At 41.2% G+C, this 23478-nt stretch overlaps 1 protein-coding gene across 4 annotated transcripts in view; it reads right to left on the bottom strand.

The window, feature by feature from the left end:
• The window catches only part of UGT8 (UDP glycosyltransferase 8), a 48214-nt gene extending 35536 nt beyond the window's left edge, over window positions 1–12678 (bottom strand). The window contains exon 1 of one of the 4 annotated variants that reach the window (XM_040584513.1): window positions 12236–12678. The gene's annotated coding sequence lies outside the window, so the exon portion shown is untranslated. Of the gene's footprint in view, window positions 1–7327; window positions 7348–11306; window positions 11580–11665; window positions 11790–12235 lie in introns of those variants that run through there. The other 3 variants (XM_040584538.1, XM_040584531.1, XM_040584547.1) reach the window with 3 other exon arrangements.
• Window positions 12679–23478: the final 10800 nt, after the last annotated feature.

Raw genomic sequence — 23478 nt, forward strand, 5'->3', positions numbered from 1 at the left:
ATGAAAGCATTACAAATGTGTGAAGGCACAGAGCCTTGGAGCAGCAAACCATTGTATTATCTAGGAAGAGACTCTGGTAACAGGTATTGCACAACCTTTGGATTTATACTGCTATCACACGTCTTGCTACTAATTGGTGAGGTAGCGCATACTAGGATTGCTATTTCGTGTTGCAATGTTTTAGATTAAGTGGTAGGATCTAGTTTGTAACTACTGCCCTATTTCAACCAAATGAAGAAATGAAGAAATCAGTGGAAATTATTATAAGAAATCACGTGTGCATAAACAAGGGCAGGCTATTGCATTTACTTTGTACAGTTTCTTGAACAACAGCTACGTCCTATCCAGTGAGTACAAGAATGCCACATCTACAGATAAAAAGAGGAAGATCTACAGGCATTACAATGTCACTGTAATCATCTGTCAGACTTACTGTGTCAGTTATGCAAACAGAAAAGGAGTTGTTAAGAGGGAGTAAAAAGGATATGCAACTTATGAAGCCCCTTTCAGTAACAACTTCATATTTGTGTAACAGGTTTTACCAAACACTGAAGGATTTTATGTAAGCTTTTGCAGTCGAGAGTCACGGAAAACTGATTTTTACAATCCTTGCTCAGAAGACAGCAAGATAGAAGAGGTACTTCTCTTTCAAAATACAGGTTTTACAGTTAGTACACAAAATATTTTCAATAGACAGGGTAGCAGATAGATCTTTAATAAGCTACATGGGGATAAACTCTTACACAAGGCATAATGTCATATTAAGATGAATTTACAGCAAGGGACTAAGGTATAACATTCTTGGTAGCACTCTGCCACCAGCTTCTGAAAGAATTGCTTTTTAAATGCATTTTCATGGTTATGGAAAACCACCCTAAACTTCTGAAAATACCAATCATTTTCAAAAAGATTAAATATTTACAAAGATTTATCTTTATTCTTTGAGTAGAGGAAGGGCTTTAAATGAATCTTTATGGTTCTGGGAACGAGTCCTAAACTTCTGAAAAAGATTGATCATATCCAAAAGCATTTAAGGTTTGTAATTATCTTTATTATTCAATGAATAGATTCTAAACTTACCAAAGATTTCTAAAGTTATTAACAGTAACACATCCCAGCTTTTAAATGAAGTCACTTACAAACCATAGCAAGGTCCACATACTTTGTGATTATAATACTTCAGCATTGACACCATCAGTCAAGAAGAGATTTAGCTGAGAATAAAGGATTAAAATCTAATTAACATTTTCATAACATGAAGTATGTTACAACGGGGCAAAGGCACATTCTTCTTCATATGACTTATGTTTCTTAACACACTAAGCACTAAAACTGAACAAACAGTATTCAGTTAAGAACACATACTTTATTTATTGGATGTCACTATTGTACCAGTATTCATTTTCAAAAAAGATTCAGTCCAACTAACTGCATGAAAGTGTGTTTCATAAAGATTTTACACCCTATGAAACACTACTCTCATAGACCTACCAGAAAGGTATTTTGCATTGTTTTAACTAGCCTCAAGAATACATTTTAATAACCCAAACGGAAGTAAGAAGAGCAAGTACAGCAAGTTCTCTTTTGTCCTGCTGTGCACTGGGCAATTCAAACAGGGTATTTTAAGACTCCTATAATCTTTTAAGTCTTTCATCTTATGTAGCAGGGATTAGCATTTGCAAAAACTAGTCTACCTGTCAATGTTTTGTTAAAACTGAGCGCTATTGCAAATTCTTCCACAAGGCTTAGCCAGGCCTAGAAGAGCAGCATGAAGAAAAACCCCATCCTTTCTGCTGCTGGCCAAGGTCTAAAGCAGTACAGCGAGACCAGAACAGGCTCCCGGCCCCAGCACCTGCGGAGCTGCACTGCACCCCCAGAACTGGGAGCAGGGGGGGAGATGGCACAGGCACGTCACTAGGACAGGTCCAGTGGGGCTGCCCTTATTACTTCAGGCCCCGCGCCAGAGCAAAGCTGACCATGTATGCACGTGATGCTGCAACCCAGCTGATGCGCCACCCTGGACCTCCGGATGGAAAGGAAGCACAGTGCAGAAACCTGAGAATGAAAAGCCTGCTCCAAAAGCTATGTGCCTTCAACTGATTGCAACCCGACTCTGTGTGAAAGCCACTCAAGATTTCTCCACACTGGTGCGCTCTATTATGCGGGCCTTTTCCTTGCTGCCCGCAGTTACTCTACCCCCAGCACCTTGGAACGATAAATGCTTGACTATATATAGCAAAAGAGCCATCTATTTGAAAGCGAGACACGTATATTCCTTGCAGAGAGATTTGTGTCGTTCATTCAAAACAAGGTAAGGACGTTTTCTGGTAAATTATACATCTTCCTCACAGCTACTGCAAATTCAGAGATGATGCAGTATTTTGGCACCAATATACAAGTCCCTTGACAGAGTCTCCTTAACTTCTGGAGACCTTTCCTCCAGGTACTGAGATCTGAAAGCAATGTTCCTCAACTTGCTGCAGCCAGAAAGGAAGCAACCAGAAGTCATGTTGTGCCATCAAGAGGCAGGGCTATTAACACAGAGAAGTCAACAGGTTACTCCACATTTCCTGAAGCCAGCGGTAGTGTTTTAAGATGGGTCACAAACTGCTGGCCCTGCTCTTGCTGTGTGACACTGCACTGCCCAGAAGAGCAACAGAGTATTACCACAACGTGTTTCATGCTACACAGCAGTTAAGAGCAGAAGGAGAAAGAAGAAAGCTTTCTAACTGCAGAGAGCATGGGGCACAAGAGGCACAGCAGCTGATGGACTCAAAAATGCACCCACTGAGGGGCCAAAGCTGCCCAGGAAGCCTTCTCTTCCTCACTGGCATCAAAAGACAGGCTGAATCAAAAAGAAAAAAAGAAAAAAAAACAACCAACTGTCCAATTTTAAGCACTTTCATCAGCGACAGATACTCCTTCAATAAAATGACTCTCCGAAGAAGGGACTGGAGGAAATGCCAGAGCACAACTTGGTAGCAAGCTGTATTTGTTGGTGCAACAAATGCAGTCTGTAATTGTATGCTGCCATCACACAAGCATGAGTTTTGCCTCATGAATGAGCCTCAGGATCTGGAAGATTAGTTTCAAATTTGAACATGTTTTACTGGGATTTTTTTTTTAACTTTAGTAATTGTTTGAGGGGATGCTTCATTTTTCACTATAGTTAGCTTCAGCTTGGTACAAGCTCTCCCTGGTCACGCCATCACATGACACCTAGAAGCACTGAATGAATTTCTTTGTTTGGTTTCTGACTTCATCCTATAGCAAATAACTACATTTTAACAAGCCAAACAAACAATCACAAGGGAAACTATAGCAGGTTTGTTTCTGCAAGGGGAAATACAACTTTGAATAAAGTTAAAATACTTGATTTAATAATGTTTTGCTCTTATTCAGCTCAATTAAAATACATGAATTGCTCAAGACTGCATGCAGCAACACCACACGCTTCAAAAACATTCAGATTGTACAGTCTGTTCATCATTAGGCTCTATTTTGAAATTTACAGGTCAGGGTTCTTAAAATAAGCCACTGTCTTGCTTTCAGATTTGTGTTGTATAGTGTCTGCTTTGAACTACCTCTTAGTTGACTTTAGTTCTTAGAATAAAAGTTCTGTATGTAACGGCTTTTCTATGTGGTTTAATCTTTAGACTCAAGATTTTAAAAGCAGGATCGCATTACTTAAGAGTGAGAAGAGACAGAAATCAACTTAGGAACCTTCTAAGAGGTGCAGACTACATTCCACCAAAGGGTAAGAAAAGATGAGGGGGGGGGGGGGGGTTGCAGCAGCTGCATAAAGATCTTTATATACTAGAAAATAGCAGGAAGTTTCTGTGTATCAGTAACTGACTAAGACTGGATTAGAACTTCAGAAATAAAAGGGTCTAAACAAAGGGTTTGTGGTTTTTCAAAGACAACGTGAGAAATACAATCTAATAATTCAAATATTAAGAAAACAAAACATAGATCCAAAGGTTGCAGAGCACCAAGATAAAGCTGATTGACAACTCTAAGATTATGACTCACAGAGGATGATCCGAGTGTAAAACCAAAGCAAAAAAACTCAACAATAAACGATCAAGTGCTTCTACATGTCCATGTTTCTGTTCCTGCTCACTGAAACTGCACTTTCTGGGACGTGAGATGATCTTCCTCCACTTCTGGAAAGCAACTAGAACTTTTTGAACACTATCACTACATAATAACAAGTATCTGAAGGGGTTTTATAACGGAAACATGCTCTTAACTACTGCTATAGGCTACCAAGTTATTTCACTAGTAATGATTTCATGCAAGATTGACTGTTTAATATAAAGTATAAGCTGAGATTAAATTATTTGTAATACTCCCATCTTTTTGAGCATACTGTCATGAAATAAAGCTAACTGATAAACAAGCAAAACAATTACAAAAGTATCACAAAGCACAGTAATTAAAAATTCAGCACCATGAATGGTGGCAGCTTTAGGCTATACTCCTAAATTTGAGACGCTGTACACCACCAGACAAATTTATTTCACAAGATTATCAACTTTGAAAGAAAAATTTGGATGGTCATCAACTGTCCTTGGGCAAGTTTCCATGCAAGTCCTCACAAGACTTATACCAACAGTTGACGTTTACAGACTTTCAAACCCCACGAGCAATGGATGCCCCAAACACTGGACTGGCCTATCTAGCCCCGTTACTGAAAAACACCTGAAATTTCCCAGTTTAGAGCACTGGGAAGAAAAAATGTGTGTAAACAAAACTTCCCACAAATATTTTATGCTTGATCTCTTATGACAGACTTCTGTGCCCAGGGACCAAACACCATACATATCAACAGACACCTCTCAAAGTTCAGTTTCTTTGAACTCAGCAACAGGAAATAACACTCTTGCAATGACCAACAAGGCTTAATCAAGGGTCTGATTCTCTAAAAAAAATCTTTCTTGGTATTTACTGGTGTACAAGTTTTATTTAGACTACCATGACAGTCTCCCCCAATTTCACTCAGGCATAAAAGGCTTAGTAGAAGAGAACCTTGGAACAAAGCAGAAGAGGCTGAAATCTTTCTTACCAGCAAGGTATGGAGCAACAGCAAGATTCCCACAGCCTGTAACTCATGTCACAGACTATCAGCACAGCAGGTTTCCTGTACGAAAGGCTGACCCATCTCTTACACCACCACCACGTTTGCAGTCACTGCTACCTATGGCCCACAAGCTATAAACAGTTTCAGCTGGTGCCCCAAGGACCATCAGGAACCAACACAAGCCTGACTTGGTAGCCAGGCAGCAAACTGATACAAATTGATTGAGTTGGTTTTCAAAACAATGGGAGTGATCAGAGTATGCATTTGTTTCCAGTTTAGCTAATCCACCTCATCACATCTTCCCATTTACCTTCACAGCCAAACTCCCTGGCTATCAGTTTGCCATTCATGGAGGGAACAGTACTTGCAGCTTTAAAAAGTTCAGACTGCACTAGAAAAATCTCTTCCTTTGGAAGAGTCGTGTGGCACTGGAAAAGGTTACCACAGAGGATGGGGTACCTCCATCCTCGCAGGTAGTCAAGACTTGGGACAAGAAAGAGTCACAGCTGACATGATGTTACATTGTCAATAACTCTGTGTTGAGAGAAAATTTGTACAAGACCTTCCACAGGCCCTTTTACTCAATATTCCTGATCTACTGACTCTCTAGGCACCGGAGTTGGCAACTTCTTCATTCCCCCAATGGTAATTCCTGCAGAGGCAGTGCTGCCTGCAGCACAAACTCTACCCCAAGTACTGCCAATGCCAAATACCACCTACAAACTCTTCACTGGCAGTAACCTTCTAGTCAAGAATGCTCTTGAGAAAGATACTGCTACCAAGGTCCAAGTTTAACATCTCAGCACACCCATGCTATTAAACAGACAAAAAAAATGTACTTTTCAGCACCTGTTTGCATTGTGATAAACTGGCAGAATTGCTTCCCAAGCAAACTTAAAACATAAACATTTAACTACTTACATACGGCATCTACATTCTCTAACAACTATCCCATTTAAAAAAAAAAATTAAATCTTACTAATTTGAAACACATACCATGTAAACTACCACCACAGCTCAGCAGCAGCTCTTAAAGGAGACGGGAGAAACCAGATTAGGTTTTCACTCGAAAGAATATTTCATTATAAGCATTTCATACTGCTGGAAATTAGATTTATTAGGCACCATATCTCCTATGTTTCCATGCATATTCCTATATCTATTTCCCACATTTCACCTTAGACAAAAATATTTAATCGAAGTGGGGGAGGGTGGGAGAACATTTTCCATGAAACAAAACAGATTCAAATTAGTAACTAAATCTGCATTCTCAATCAGTTCAAGGACAGGCGTAGCCAAGAGGAGATGTACAACTGCATTCAGAAGAGCAGGTCCCCTCTGCCAGCACCACACATGGCAGAGAACACATCCCTTTACACTGCTGGGTTTGAGAGCTGCAGCGGGCTCCGCAGCCATACTTCCCACTTCACCTCAAAAGCCGACTGTGCATCTACATGCTGTTTAAATTACTGTAATGTTTACAGCAGTGTTCTGGCCAAAATTCCTGTTCCTAACCCAGATTATCATTCAGAGCAATACGCTTCTTTGATCCCATTCATAGTGTAAGCTAGGAAATACCGGAGCCTTCTCTGAATTTTAGAATTTCTCATTTAAAATATTAAATTGGGAAGACAACTATGATGGCCTGAAAATAAAGTTAAGGGCAGGTAAGTAACAACACATGAGTACTGGCCACAGAGGTTTTTCTAACACTACTACTCTACTTTTTTTTAAAGTCTTTACAATTCCTTTTTAAAATACTTTTATTTTTATGATTTGTGTTCTTGGCATTGAATTACAAAGCCTATTTGTTTGATTTAAGTCAAATAACTTCCAGCTTCTAAGTTGGAGGGAACCATGAAATTCAGCATATGTAACTGCATCTCAGTTTTCACAACTGAGGCCTTCTATTTCTGCATTTACATCTGAAGGTTGTGCTACAGCTATGTACTCAATCCTCATGTGTAACAAATGTATGAAAACTTCTTCAAAACTGGTGTTGATGTATGGGTGAAAGTAACTTGTCTAACGGAATACAGTGGAATATAGTATAATTTAAGGTACTCAGGTGGTCCTTCACCTTATTATGTTCACACTGCTACCTCCCCCTAAATACACTGAGCCACAACCTTCACAATTTTTTTGTTTGATTTTTAAAAAGCACAATGTTTCACCAGGGCATGAAGGCTCATTTCCAACTCAGTTCAGAATCTGAAGCTGACCCAAGATTTTCCATTAACTCACCCTTCAATTATCAAGCGGGAAGGGAAATCAGTCTTAAGTCACTTCTATCTCATGAAGCTGAACCATCCATTCACAGGAGGAAAGAACAGCATAGAGCGAGGAAGAAAGCTGTACTTGCTCCCCTGTACAAATAAAATCATGAGCTTGACCATAAATAACCATGTTACTTATGAGAAATTGTCTTAACAAATCAGGTTGTAACTACTTTTTGCAACTCTGAACTGTATAATTTAGAAAACACATTGTCTTTCAAACCACTGCCATTGTAACTGTTACATTTACAGTTTGTAAAAATGCCAAGTTTGGTGGTATTTTTTCTATTTACCATCATTTCTTCCCATATAAAACCCAGCTTTTTGAACTGAGCTAGTAGCTAGGTTTTTTTAGAAAACGAACAATCTACTGATCACAGAGTTCAACATTTGGCAAGGATGTAAGTGTTCCTTAGTCCCAGGTATAGCTGATTAGATGTACTGTTTCTAATAGCTAAACAATTAAGTTACTCCATAAAACCACAGGTAGTGTCATCAATTCTTCTCATATTGAGGAATTAAAAACACACACAAGATTTTATGTTAAAAACTAGAATTTTCAAAAGCTTCCTAAAGAACAGAGTTATTACTGCTCCAACACACTGGCTCCAAGTCAAGAACTGTAACACAAAATATTTCATGTAATTAGCAAAATAAAAAATAATTTAAAAATAACAGTGTGATTATGTAACAGCAAAATGGAAAGCTGAAAATTGTTCTCTTAGGTGATAAAACATTATGAAAAGAAGTATTTTAACGGACCTGCAATGAAAAATAGCTGTGATCACTCCCAAGAGGTTTTCTTTAAAAAAAAAATAAAGACTTCTTCCCTACATGGAGTATTAACAGGACCTCACGCTGAGCATTTAAGATATATACATTCCAAGTGTTATAAAACACTAAAAATATTTTGTCAAAGGATTCAAGGAAGCTTATGTCACAAGTTTTGGAAATTTACTCCAAGCATAGCTGTCCCGAGGGAAAAATGGAAAAACCACCACACATTTCAGGACAGAGAATTGCATGAAATTGTTCCAGTGTATTTCACTTCCTGGAAAACAGGGAAAAAATGCCTATTCATAAACATTTTGAGCTGTATCAGAAGGTCAGTTTTCAGCTCAAAGATACTTTCTAAACCAACAAGAACAACAACAAAAAAACCAACACCCCCCCCCCAAAAGGATAAATCCATGCTGAATTTTTAATAAAAACCTCAACAAAAGAAGGTGATTTCAAATGCTTCTCATGTACCAGCATTTCTCAAACACAATCCTATAATCTTCTTCAATATCACTCTGTAATAATGAAAGGGAAATCAAAGCATTTCTGTTAAAAGTTACAATCTAGAGAGAAAAGCTATCTCATTTAGTAAGCATCTCTTCAATATGATCTTACAACAGTTGTCTCAACAGCTTTTAATACTGTAGTGTGATTTTTCTAGTAAGTAAACAACTAAAGACTCAAGATGGAGTAAACTGAGATGAATTCTTGGTACTAAAGCAACTGACTAATGCAGTGATGTGGAAAGAAGGACTGACAAGAGCCCAAGGTAGAAAACACAAAAGAAAGTAGGTGCGAGCAATAAAACACTCAGCATTTGAAGTCAGAAATAATGTTCATGTTCAAGAAGGTCTAGAAATAATCAAGTCAGGATAGGCATTGTTGCTACAGTTATTAGTATAATTAATTGCAGAACGTATTTTAAGCAGTAGGAGCACTCCAGCATCACAAATCCTCTACACAAGTCTCAACAGGTACAGAACAGACCATACACAAAGCTACGCTTACTGGCATTGTTTTATGGATGATGAGGCTTACCACAGTACCTTCTCACCCCACGTCTGCACCTGTAGCAACACACCTACCACACAGAAGAAAAAAAAAAAAACAACACAACATTGATACATTTTTTTTTCCCCATTCCTGGAAAGAAAACATATTGCTAGAAATCAACCAAGTCAAATTATATAAGCAGAGAATTATGGTAGGTTCTCTTTACTTTTTCTCCACGAACTAATTAGACCATGTTGTCACAACCCACAGCACCCCTGGCACACGATTACAACCCAGTACGGTTCCTCCAAGTGAACCAACACCATTATCATTCCAAAGGGCTGATTTGGATAACAATCTCTAAAGTGATTCAGATATGATAAACATAGCATTAAAATTTCATGAACACAGTAATTCAGACTACCTTCAATTTCTCTAAGCTGTAACTAAAATAGCTAAATTTATCACAGTGTGCTAATCTAGAGTTACAACAGAGTCCTGCCTTGATCACAGGCCAAGCCCAAACTGTAGGTGCAATGACTGCCAATGAACTATGTAACAGCCCCTAGCCATTCACTAAGCTGAAGTTGCCACCAGGGTATAAAACCATCCCACCGCTTTACTACCACCTCCTCAGTGAGTCAGCTGCCCTCCACTCCACTCACAGGCAAGAGGGCTCTTGCAGAGCTCAGGTGACAGCACCCTGTGCAAAATGAAGATGCGGGGATTGTCTCAGATGCCCTCTCCTCAAGCCCTGGTTAGTCCCATAGGCTCCTCCATCCACATCCTACTTCAGAACCACCCAACTGCTTAGAGCACCCTAAAAGTACAAAATGTAAGGGGCATTTACAATGGACCTAACACAATTCTCACCTTAGAGTCTATTACCTGGACACACACCACAACAGTAATTTTCTTTCCTTGCTCCCTGCAAGGAGCTTCTGTTGATGGCAAAAGTTGTGCAAAAGTAAAAAGTAAGACATAAGCATTTCAGGCCAAGTACTCATTTCCTTGTATTTCAACAAAAATACTTTCACAATAGTGTGAAAGCCATCTGAGAGGGTGTTAAGACTCTAGCACAAGCTGGTTAGTAGTTTTGAAAAAAACGGTCACTGCAGTATCCAGTGTTCAGCCTGGATCAATGACCGAAACAAAAGAACAAAAACAAGGAAATGTGAAGTAAAGGTTAATTGCATACGATGTTGTGCTATAAAACTAGCTCAGCTAAAATATAAGTGACCTTGTGCGACAATTACTTGGAAAAGCAGGCAGGCAGCTTCACACAGGCCACTTAACCAAGACACTTTTTGGAATAAACGTCTAGAAACAAGTGATATCAAGTGAGTTATTCCTGAAAGTAAGTCACTTTGTCTTAACATGAAAAACAAAAATACTGCTTCCAAGGTCTTTGCTTGGGGGGGGGAGACCCTTCAAGGATGTTTAGGAGGTACCCACTGCTGTTCATCTCCACGCAACTCCGATGAGCATGCAGAACAGGCTGCGCATTTTTTAATGATTTCCCATTGTTCCACAGCCAGTACTAAAACGAGCGCATAAACAAGCCATAAAAGACAAGACACCGTTTAATATCTGTTTAAACACCGCAACTTTATTGGCGTATTCCCTTAAAAGTTGACGCTTCGCCGTTTTCCTCCGTTTCGCGCCCCCGGGGAGCGGAGCAGCCGTTACGCAGTGCCCGCCCCAGGCCAGGCGGCTCCCGGCGGGACGGGGAGCACAGGGGAAGCACCGGGCACTCCAGCCGCGTCCCAGGCCCGGCACACACGCCAGGGTCCCCTCACCTTACACGCTTCCAAGTTTTCCAGCTCTTCCTACACCCACGCCGGGGACCCCTTCGTTACACGCCTTCCAAGTTTTCCAGCTCCTAACTACAAAGCGTCCCCGGCAGCCACCAGCCCGGCTTACATAACTTCGGGCCGGGCTGCCCCTCACGGCGGTACCCGGGGCCGAGCAGCCTAATGAAGACGCGGGCAAGGCCAGACGCAAGGCTGAGCCGAGCCGAAGTCGGTGGCCGAAAGGCAGCGCCCCCCTCCCCCGTCCCCCGGGCCTGCGGCAGCGCCCGCGCGAGCCCAGACACGCGCCCGCTGCCCCGCGTCAGGTAACGCCAACGGTCGCGGCGCGAAGGGCGCGGCGGGCACCCCGCTCCCGGCACGTACTGTCACCGCTTGCTTCATCCTCCCAACTTCTCCCTCTGCTGAGGAGGAACAGCACGAGTAAGTGTTCGCCTTAGCGCCGCGGCCCCGTCCTCCTCCTCCTCACGGCTCTCAACTTCCTCAAGGCGCAGCGCGGGCACCTGCCGGGCCTCCAGCGCCGCAGCGGGGCCGCCCCGCACCTCTCCCCGCTGCGGCGCCGGAGGGCGGCCGGCCAGAGCCCGCCTGCCGCCCGTCCGCCCGCCCCGGGAGGCCGTGCCACACAGGTGCCATGCCCGGCACGCAGAGCCCGCTCCTCAGGCACGGCCGCGCTCCCTGCTGCCCCCCAAACCCCTCCTCTCCCCACGGCAGCAGCCCGACCTCACCTCAGGGTAAGGGCGGGCACGGAGCTGCCGTTGCTTTCGCCCAGGAACGACGCCTCTCGGCACCCCCGCAAGGACACGGCGCTCCCTCCCCTCCACTCCCAGGTCACACCGTCCCCTCCGCGCCGCTCCCCTTGCTCAGGGACACCGCATCGCCACGGCCTCCCGCTCCCCTGCGGCTTCTCTCAGTCAGTCCACGACTACACCAGCCCCCCCCGCCGTGGCTCTCCCTCCCCCCCCCCCCCCGCTCCCCCGCCAGACCCTCCGCCGCGAGGTTGATGCAAGGCGCCCCGGGCTTCCTCTTGCGTTACGGGAGGGGGGGAGAATGAGGAAGGAAAGGAAAGCAAGAGGAAAGGAGAAACAAGGGGGAAAGAAAGAAAGAAAAAAAAAAAAGGTACAAAGGTGAAACGAAAGCCTCCCTCCTCCTCACCCACGGCTCCCGGGCAGGGACCCTCCGCCCCTCGCCAGCGTCGCCGCCTCGGGGGGCCGGCGGAGCCGGGACCGCCTCGGCCCCCCCGGCACCCCCACCCCCCACCCCCCGCTCCCCACGGGGGTATGCCCCAGCTCCCTCACCGCTCTCCCTTCAGGGCCGTTTCTCCGCGTCGCTGCCTCTGGTAACGAGCCGAAGAGCGGAGCGAGCCGCTGCCGGGAGCTCCGCTCGCCGCTCTCTTCCTTCAGTAGAGCGGGCGCGGGGGCTGCGCAGCTCCGTGCGGGCCGGCCTGAGGCCCTGCTCCCACCGCAGCACCTCCGCTGCGGCGCCGGGCCCGCCTGGCCCCTCCGCCCAGGCTCTGCTGCACCTGCTGCGGGGTTGGGCTGCCCCTGCGGCGCGGGCCGAGGAGAGGAGAGGGCACCCTCGCTCCGTCCCTCCCTCAACTTCTCATCACTTTCCTCTGCCCCCGCTCCGCTCCGCCGCGCTGCCGCCCCGGCTCCCCACCGCCCGCCGGACGCATACACCGGCGCTGCCGTCCTTCCCCCCCCCCCCGCAGAGATGCTGCCCCGGGTCCCTCGGCTGGACGAGGCGAGGCTCCCCTCACCCCTTCCCCCTGACCGGCGCGGAGCGCTGTCCTGCGGGTCCCCGGCCTCCCTCCCGCCCCATGCACTGCCCCAGCTCCCAGCACAGCGGGGAGCTCCCGGCGGGGCAGGTCCCCTGTGCCCGCCTCTGGCGGGTGGGACCGGGGCCGCCCTCCGCCAATCAGCCCGGGCACGGTCGGCGGGAGAGGCCCGGCCTCCGCGGACCAGCCACGGCCCCTCGCCTCGTAGCAGCGTACGGGCTGCTCCCGTGCTGGCTGGCGGCCTGGCACGCTGCCGCTTGGGCGGTGAAGTGCGAAGCGTGGAGGATTTGCGGGGCACTAGTTGGCACCCCTGTGGGAATCAGCCTGCACCTGCTAGCCCCGTGAGAGGTGCCTCGACGGTAGCCGTGCCCTAACGCTGCCCTCTCGCTACTGCCTGGCTTCAGTTAGAAACAAAGTACAAGCACTCAGTAACACCGAAGCCATTTCTCCCCCTCCATTAGGGCTAGGTGCAGTTGCGTCGTTGATACTGGCTACTCGAGTGATAACGTGGTCCTTTATTTCTTCCTCCTACAGGAACAGGCACTTAGCTCCCTGTTGCTTTGGTCCCTACTTGGAGAAGGCTGACTGAAAGGGGATGCAATGCTCCTGTATCTCCTATCTTTCACCATCCTGGGAAAGACTTACCAGTAGCCGGCTAAGCTACCACCTGGCAAAATTTAAATACTAACGGTAATTCTCCAATTAGTTTGTTGGTTGTTTTTTTGTTATGGGTTGTTTGTTGGTTGTGTGGTGTTGGGGATTTTAGGGTGGGTTTTTTTTTGGGTGGAGGGGGAATATTGCTTCCCTACCATTATTCACTTATTATATAATAAGTGTAATTACTTCACAGTTGACAGACAACAAAATTCTTTGAAAGAACAAGCTTTTCCCCCCAGCCCCCTCCAAACTTCATCTCTGCTTGTTTTACAAGTCCAAAACCATTCTGCAGACCCACCAAGCTAAATGCTTCTTTATTGATGTTTTCGTGATGGACAGTTTTCAGGCAGTCCTTCTGATTTGACAGATAAGTTAGTCTTTTAATAAAAGTGAAGGTTTAAGTTTCATCAGGCAAAACAAGAAAGTTAATGAAATTTGAATGATAAGAAAACTGAACATAAATTGTTCTTTAAGTTGACCTCTGTTCTAATAAAGATGGCTTGCAAAAGAAAATGAAGCTTCAGTTTCATCCAAATTAATCCAGTTTGAGTCAGAACTTCTCATGCTATTCATTACAGAGCATTTTACAAGCTCTTCTGTTTCTCACATATAAATCAAATCATTAAAGTTTCTCAAATCTCATGCCCCATTTGATATCTAGTTAACATTAAATTACATGTTAGGCTTTAGCAGGTGATACTCAAATCCTATGAGCCAACAGTTGCCTCTGGCCTTGAGGTAAGTACTGAGCTTCTAAAAAGGCGGTTCTGAAGTAAAATGTCCCAGAATCAAGCATACAGAGCCACTATTATGTTCAAAGGTTTAGTTCCAGGCAAAGTAAATTCAAACTGTAATGCCAATTGAAGACAATACATAATAGTTGAATAAATTCAGTTACTCTGCATATCTAAACTACCTTCTTATTCCAGTGGTATCTGATTTAGTAAGTCAAATAGAGCAGAGGCATTCTTAGGTTAACAAGGGGCTTAAGTGTAGATTTGAAGCAAGTCTAAATTTTTTTCAGACTTCCCTGAGATACGTTAGTCTCCTACATGCTTCTGAGTATTATTATTGTTTCTTAGGTAGCGGCTGTAATAAAGCTGATCTTGCTGTGGAAGTAGCAATGCTAAAATGTAGTAATTGGTGCAATTACCAGGGGAACTTTATTAAAATAACTTATTGGACCTTGGTAAAAAATTAAGAGTCTCTTTATAGAATGTTGTACTGAAAACGCCTACGAAGGTGGTGGTATTTTGAGTTTATTGTATACTATTTAATACTAACTTGGGAGAGATTGTTACTTCTAGGTGTTTTTTTACTCATCCCCACATCTACCTTTCCTGTCAGCAAGTCAGAGTTACTTGATTTTATCAATATTGTGCCTTCCCAGTTTCCTATCTTCAGCAGACCGCCGTAGGTCAGATAAAACATTTTATTAAAAAACAATGCATTCAGAGTTAATGATTTCCTCATAACATCGCCGTATGTTTATTGTAGCATGATGCAGTGATCTTTCATTGGTGCAAATACTCTAACTCAAAGTATGTGATGTCCTGTCTTTGCCTGTTACGGTTACATGCCTTTGCAAAACTGCTTTTATTCCAAACTCCAGATACACATATAATTTTGTTTAACATTTTTGTATTTCTTTCAAGGATGATCTTTTTTTATTTGAGGGAACTACTGAAAGATATGGTACCTATATTACAATAGCACCTGCTATCAGAGAGACTGACTTTTGGATTGGAAGAGTAGCTTCAAACTTGAACACTCAGTATAAGCTCAATTAACTGTTTTCTAGGCGGCTAATCCTGTAATGAATTTGTTTTCCTTCGACTAGTCCAGGAAAACCAACTTCAAATAGTGACTGTAGTTGAATATCTTTTCAATGGTTTCCTGGTATAGAAAACTCTAAATGTACTAAATGTTGATTGTCTTGCCTTCAGCTATGGAGGTACAGTGCAGTTTGGGGTGAAACCTTCTAAAGTTCCATATCACAATAATTTTCCAAAGTAGTTGAAACTAGAATTATTAATTTGTGTGATACAATTATTAATATGTAATGCCAAGTTTCACCTTGTCACAATTCAATATCTCTTGGAAATACTGGGCACGCCCAGAGACTGAAATTATGGGGTCTGAGCAGATAAAGTAGTATTTTACTCTGCAGTATTGATGTCTTGTAACTGACAGCTCCAATCTTTTATTGCCTGACTTGTTATTTTGATAAACAATATAGTGATTTTATCGTTAAAGAGATGCAAGTGAACCGTAGATTGGTTTTAGATTAAAAAGTGTACATAATGCAAATTATTTGGGATTTTTTTCTGTCTTTTATGATTTATTGTATTTATTATTTGCTGCATACTTACAGTAACCCAGCTGTGCAGACAGTAAAAATAAGGTATCAATTATTAGTTAAGCTATTATTATAAATCTAAGGTGTATAAGGTATACAGCCCAATACCGACACATGAAATTTTTGTCCTGCAGTAAATTCCAGAAGATAACACAGAAATTCTGTTTTGCAGTAACTTTGGTTTTCCAAATTGTGATAAGGAAATCAGATTCCAATGTAATAATGAAAAATCACAAAATCCTATAAATATGAAGCATTTTTTATTTTCATTAAAGTTGCACAGGGCTAACAGACACTTCAGAAGTGTTTTTGAATAACCTTCTGTTGTTGTCCAAAAGGACACCTTCATATTATTTTTCAAGAGAGGAATTAATTTAATTTGCTTTTAAGTTGGACACCAATGTCATCAAAGTTATTTTTACTAAGAAATACCATTGTGAAATCTTTCTCTGATGGATTTAGAACTTCATTCTGTTGGAGGAAGGCAAGAGTGCAGCAGCTGCAGAACACTCTTTCCTGTTGTGTTTTCTTCCCATTAGAGATTTTATCATACTCATAAGAATATAGAAGTATTACACGGTTAATTCCAGGTTTGTATTTCTTCCAATCTGGTTAATTGGGCTGGACAATGTGCGTAATTTAAATTTAAGATTATGTCCCTTGTGCTTTTCTCCTGATTTGCACTGGTTGTTGGCAAAAGAGGGAGTAATTTCTCCAGTAGACTTCTGGATCATAATGATTCAGCTCCTGAGTTTGTTTTCTTAGTGCCTTATTTTTTACTGTAATGCACATACTTTAAGAGTTTCTACAGAGCAAAGTTGAAGTATAACCTTCCTTGTAACTCATCTAAGATAATGTTATCTAATTTTGCTTGTTAATTGGTATGAGATCATAAGCAGCCAAACTAATTTATTTAAATAAGATTTTTAGTTCTGTTGCCTTACCAGTTTGCCAGATGGAACTAATCCTCTGAAATGCATAGCACCTAATTTAACTGCAGTGTTACCAGACAATCATCTCTTCTAGATCTGGTTGCCACATCTTGAGACCTTGTTCACAGATCCCCATAAACACAAAAAGAGGTGTAAGGAAGAGTCTGCCTTTGCTGTAGGCAACTGTTGTTATCTCACATAATTAACACTAACACAAAAGTGACATTGATTCTACCTATGTAGGTGACTCCTGTAAGCGTATATTATGTCTATGAATGGTGGTTCCCAACAGAAAATAACTGCTGTGTAATCACGCTATGTTTTTTGGTTCTTCTTAAGCATGAAATGGTAATTTCTCATTAACTAATGCATATTTGTGTAGCAGCAGAATATGGGGCATCTCAATCAGTTTTTCTCCTAGAGGAGAAACCTGTGATGCAGCTGCAGTTGCACTCTCAGTGCAGCTTGTGTGTTTACAGAACATGATGGTCTATACTCTTGAGTAAAAAACTTAACAAAGGAAGAAGGAATCATTTACAAACAAATTTCGGTGAGATCACATCTCGTATCATTCCTTGTCTGGCAATACTGTAACTTTCTGAGAAGGTTTGTTGACCTCAGGGTCAGAGCACGCTCATCCAGAAGAGTGTTAAAACCATTAATTCCACTTCACTGTGCTTCATTATAAAGGACATACTATGGTCCAAGAAGGTACAGGAAAGGAGCACTTAAAAGTGATTAAGGGCATTGAGCAGCTGCCTTATGAGTAGAGACAAAAGAAGCTGGGACTCTTCTGTGTGGATAGGAAAAAGCTGAGTGAGAATATGGTCAAGATTTGCAAAACAGTGAAAGGGAGTAGAGATAATGGATACACAGCTGTTACTCATTAGGTCCTGTAAGCCAAGAACCAGGTGACACTAACTGCAGCAAGTATCAAACAGATTAAAGACATGAAAGGAAGCTCTTCTGGAAAAGCAGCTGACCTTGATGGTTTTTATTACCTCATGGAGTAAGAGGTAAGCTGTTTCAGCAGGTTTGGAAAGGGAGTAGGCAGCTTCATGGGCAATAAGGCTATAAACAATCACCGAAGGCAGGGGTTTACCCTGTAACTGTCCAAATACAATAACTGAGCATCCTGGGTGAGTAATGGGGGAATGGATTATAGGAAGTGACTGTACTGTCCCTGAAGGATATTTTTCTTTTTTGCTGTCAGAAACCAAATAGTGGCATAGAGGGATTTTGTTCACCCTTATGGTATTCCTTATGTCGAGAACTCTCAGCTGCAGAGCATACAAGCTCATGAACTGTGTTTGGTTTTTTTTTTTTTGTTTTTTTTTGTTGTTTTTTTTTTTTGTCATCTTTGTACTGATTTAAGCAGAGTTCGGTATATGAGATGTTAGTTAAAAAAATCTAAAGACTCTTTTTGGTTTTGTTCCTGTTACAAGGGGAGGTGAGTGTGGTTTTGCAAAGTTTTGCTCTGGAAAATTAAGCTGTGTTTATGTCTGAGTATTGTAAAACCTTAAGGTAGTATAGATATTACGTTGAAATGTAATAAGCGGGCAAGAATTGCTAGGTGTGGTGTAGATGCTTGTTGTGTGAGTAGGGTTTTGTTTGTTACCTATTCTGGGGACTTTTTGTTCATTTCTTTGTTTTATGCTTAGCTATGATTCACTGAAGTCAGTTCAAAACCTGTGCAACTCATTCTTGTGTTCTAATACTTTTCTTGTGATGCTGCACCTTCAGTTGCTTCTTGAATTGTGTAATACTTTCTCTTGTGCTTTTTAAAAGGAATGTGGAAGTAGCAAGATGGATTTTTGTGTTCATGTTTTGACAAAATTGTTAGTTTTCAATTCAATTTCAGAAGAAAAGTCACTAAGTATATAAAAAAATATCTGCACATGAAAAATCATGCACAAGGTTTTATTTATTATTCTGTTTCTATCCGTAAACTTATCTTTTTGGTTATGATGTTTTCTTTAATTCTTTGGGAGTTGAAATTTGAGCCAACATTTGAAAAGCCATTGGTATCATTCAGATGAAGGTTCAAATACCAGATGATTGTTAATCTCTGACCAAGCTGATCTGTATAAACTCAGAAACCGTCTGTATGGTTCTAAAAGTTGAATTTTTAGTTGCAATGAAGAATGTTTTATTGTTTACAAACGTAATTTGTTATTTTGCAGGCTTTTAAACTGTGTGCAAATAATGCCATTTATAGCCTTCCTTATCCATCTTAAAAGAAGACAAGGGCTATAATTTTATTTCTTTAAGCTTGAGGCAGACAACACGTAACAGATATTGGCAATAGTCTTTTGTCATTGTAAAGTATCAAAAGGTATTCAGTCTATTACCTCATGGGAGTAGCTTAATCTGATCAGTTTTTTAGACGTGAAGAAGGAATTATGAAATGCTACTACAATAAAGGCCTTTAGAAGGGGAAAAAAAGATCTTTTAAACACTTAACAAAGACTGGTGCTTTATACCTAACCAATGCAAGCTGCTTTCTTGGTACCAACTGCCATTGTTCTGGTCCATACTATCTGCATATTCTAACAAGTAGCGAGTTTGATATCTGACTGCAGGGGGTAAATCAGTCCAACAAGATGCCTGAATGAACTTTTTTTTTTATGTTTCCTTGATAAATTACTTTAGGGAATACTGATTAGGTTTGCAGGTACGGTTATAACTGAAATCATGCATGATGGTAAGCTGTGGTTTATGCAATTTTCCTGTATAAGCAGAAAAGGTTGGTAGTATATGACTATAAATAAGATAAAAAGTAGTGCTTGGGATACTCTACTAAAACTTGTTGCTGTTTGACTGAAAGAAAAAAAAAGGCAACAAAACAAACAAGCGTATTACTCCAACAATGTTTTATTATATTTGGTTCTTGTGACATTTCTCATTGATGTGAGAGGTCTTACCACACCTGCTAAAAGAAACCACCAACCCCAAAAAGCTCTGTGCATCTTGTTTGTTCTCCTTACCTCATCTGAAAGGCAGGAGTAATGAATAAAGCTAACATGTAGAACCTCAATAGGGACTCGGGGAGGTAGTTAATTGAACAGAGATCTAGCTGGTCATTTGATAGGGGGATAATTGACAAGGGTGTGGTATGGTGTGTGTATGTGTGCTTGTTTTCTGTTCTATAAATGGTTATTAAGAGAGTATTCATAGCCTTAATTGTAGAGTGGCAAAAGCTTGACAAAACAAATGGTTATTAATCTCCTTTAAATGGAATTCTGCATTTCCTCTTTCATGCAGGTGGGTAGTTTTCTTTTTTTTTCCAGGTTGTTTTGTTTTTTTCTTCTTCTGTTGTCAGAGGTAAGATAAGATGATTAGGCCATACCGGGCTCAATGTTGTTATGTCTTTGTAGTCAAAGAAGACACTAAGCAGTAGTCTGAAAAAGTTTGCTAAGCAGTGTTAGATTCTGCAGAAAAGAATTTGTTTCCTTCCTTCCTTAGATGTCTGGATATATCTTCTGTCTCCTAAGAGCGCACGCTTTTGTGCTTTGCTTGGTAAACTAATAATGACTGTAATCTTTTCCATTTGTCATGAAAGCACCTTTTTTTTTTTGAGATGACCTTGGTATGTCTACGTTAGGACTGAGTTCCTGCAATGGAAGGATGATAGTCTCAACCCAGGAGGTCCCTGATTAGAGACTTTTAAGAACTGAGAGAGAGGAGAGGAGGGGAAATCCAGAACAGGACTCTTGAGCCTCCTTTTTAGGGCATTTGCAAGGGGTACAGGGCAAAGATACTGAGTTCAAGTTCCAGTGCCAGGCGACTACTTAATATAAATACACTGTCTTGCTTATATAGAAAGCTGGGAGATGTAGGGGACTGTGATTTCCAGCAACTGGTACAAAACAAAATAACCCAACAGCATGATTAATCAAAGCTGCTAAAGTAATGAAGCATGGCCACTGATGCAAGTCCACACAGCATGGGGAGAATATGGTGTTTCAAGTGCCAGGAGCCTATCTCAACAACTCTGCAGTACTTTGGTAAGTCAGCAACTTCTAGTATTCCTTGCAACAGCTGTGGGCCTTCACTAGCAATGCCTGTTAATCTTGTTATAATTATTGCATTGGGTGTGATGGGAAGCATGCCAAAATCACTCTACGTACCTACTGTGTACCAAGAATTTATTTCCCAATGTTTGGGTAGCTACCACCGCATCCTCATGCCAAATACTCCAAACAAATTCTTCACTAGTGTGTGTGTTTCATTCTGCAAACATTATGATATGCTCTTAGAATGTCATCTGAAATCACCACCACCCACCATTTTAAAATCTTTGTGTTTCATTTAAAGAAGCAGTCGTTCCAGAAAGTATTCCTTTTTGTTCTTCAGTTTCTACAGTAATAGGCATCTTCACAGAATTTCCTTGTCCCTATTTCATCTTTGTGACATTCTGTACGTATTATCAGATATTTGCCACCGTCCTTTCTTTTGAGCAGCCCTGGTAGTAAAAGCATTCTGTCAAACTCTCTTCTGAATGCTGCAGAAGCCTTTTTTCCTCTTGCACAAAGTAACGGTCCCTCTTCATCACATCTACATGCTTCATGTATCATAGTAGGTGTCATTCCTTTCAGTTGTATCTAAGAAATGCATCCATACTCTGCAATTCTGCCATCAATATCTGTTTTTGGAGACCACAGCCATTCACAACTAAGTCTGTCTCTTTGTTTTTATAACTATTCTGACTAGAACACTTGCTAAGTAATTTTACATTGCCCACCCACCCCACCCACCCCCAAGTGGCTTTACAATTTCTTACAAATACAGTGTGTTATTATTTGAATATTAATTCTGCACTATCTGTTTTTAAGAGTATATCTTGTAACGTTTCCTAAAATGTTAGGTTTTTCTCTGTTCTTCATCTACCTATTTTGTGTTGTTTCTGGGCTTAAAGCAACCAGAAGGATTGTGCGCCTGAATGTATTAAATGAATCGTTTGGAGCAGGGGATCTGCTTTGGAGTAGAGAGCAAACTGCAAGTCCTTTTCTCTCCATAGTGCTGTCATTAGTTTTCAGTGTTGCCTCCTTCCCTTATATTTAGGGGGTGAACTAAATACCAGGAGAAGGATGGGAATGAAACTTCTAAGATCAAGAATCCATTTCTCTCAAAACTAGAGAAAATAATAGTTTTAAATTGGAACTCTGACAAGCTATAGAGAGCTGAAATTTTTAATTATATATATAACATATCTATACATACTAGAAATCTTTTGGGGTTTTCCCCCCCCCTTGATGGCATACTTACTGTTTTTCTTTCAGACCAAAGGTCTCAAATGAGTGATTGGATTTGTCCATTATTTTTTAAGTTACAATCCCACACACTAACCTTTAAACTTCTTACATGTAATATTTTTATGTAATTCTGAACAGCATAATGTCAAAAGGCTGTATTAAATAGAACAAGGAAATTATTTCTAAACAAGTAGAATGTATGTATGACTGATGCTTATACTTTGTACAAACTAACTCTAGAGAATTGATTTTTAAAGAATTGGGGAAGATAATATTTCGCATTCTTAAAATGTGTTATCTCTCCTTTTCAAATAAGCATTGTTGTCTGTTTTTGTTTTCCAAGTATCTTTTCTTCCTTTCTCCTCCTGGAGGGGAGATTTGTCTCGTATTAATCTTCTTAGTTTATTTTCTTTCCATTAATGCATTCTCATATGTAGTTGTGTGGATGTGGAACTCTTTAGCATGTATCTTGCTTGTATCTTTGACCTATGAAGAATTTCATTAATCACTTTTAGTAAGCATGATTCTACATCTCCTTCACTAATACTTAAGTTTTTCTTGAAACTGCAGTTGCTTTCCTATAACTTTACAGTTAAACCTTGTTATAATTGCATAATCAAGAAACCTAGCCAGATGCTGTGACTGTTAGTTTAGTTTTCTTTTTGGTAAACCTGCACTAGCAATGCAGTTTGTATGCTTGTGACTTCTTTAGAATAAAAAAGAACATATATTTTCTGTTTCATATTTAGAGAATAAGATGAATTAGGGGTATGAATTTGAATGCAGTGAAGAGTTACGTTTTAAATCTGAAGTCCTTTAAGATCTAGAACCTAGATCTGAGCCCTATTTTGTTTTGCTTGAAATGAGGAGCAAGAGAAGAACTAATTTTCTTCCCCATACTGACATCTCTGCTTAGAAACCAGTCAATTATTATGTAACTCCATCTGTGCTTATGAACTACCAGGGAAACCAAAACTGGACGGGAATGGATGGATAATTGCTGACAGAGATGTGTTGGCCCTAGCTTGTGGTGGAGAACAGGAGGACAGAGCAGACTCACCATCTCTGAGTGCAGAAGTGTTCTAGCTGTTCTGCAGTCCTGTGTTGTTGCTATATATATGATCATACAATGTTACGTTTCCTGTGTTTTCCTCCTTGTATGAATGCTCTTTTTCTGCAGGACCTTTTCCTTTACTGAACCTTCAGTTATTTTAATTAAAGCTGTTAAGTGTCTCTCACTGTGTACGTTTATATTAAAGCCCTCTTGGGAATCTTGAATAATATATTGAAGTTTTTGCTAAGGGAAATTGTTTAGTTTCATTCCAAGGCTGTGTTAAATATATGCAAGAGGTTCAAGGTGTTTGGAGCAGTGACCTGTTATACTTTAGTTTGTCCTGTTATCCTATTAATCTAGTAGGAATGACTGCAGACCAGCCAATCAAAAAGATATGTTTAGGGAAGAAAATCTGTCATTTAATGAATAATCTCTCCTTCTACACTGTAGTTCTATCAGCCATTTAGGATGGTTCACTTTTATTGGTAAGGCATAGCAGAGCTTGGT

Source organism: Falco naumanni, chromosome 1 (assembly GCF_017639655.2).
Source record: "Falco naumanni isolate bFalNau1 chromosome 1, bFalNau1.pat, whole genome shotgun sequence".
NCBI lineage: Eukaryota > Metazoa > Chordata > Aves > Falconiformes > Falconidae > Falco > Falco naumanni.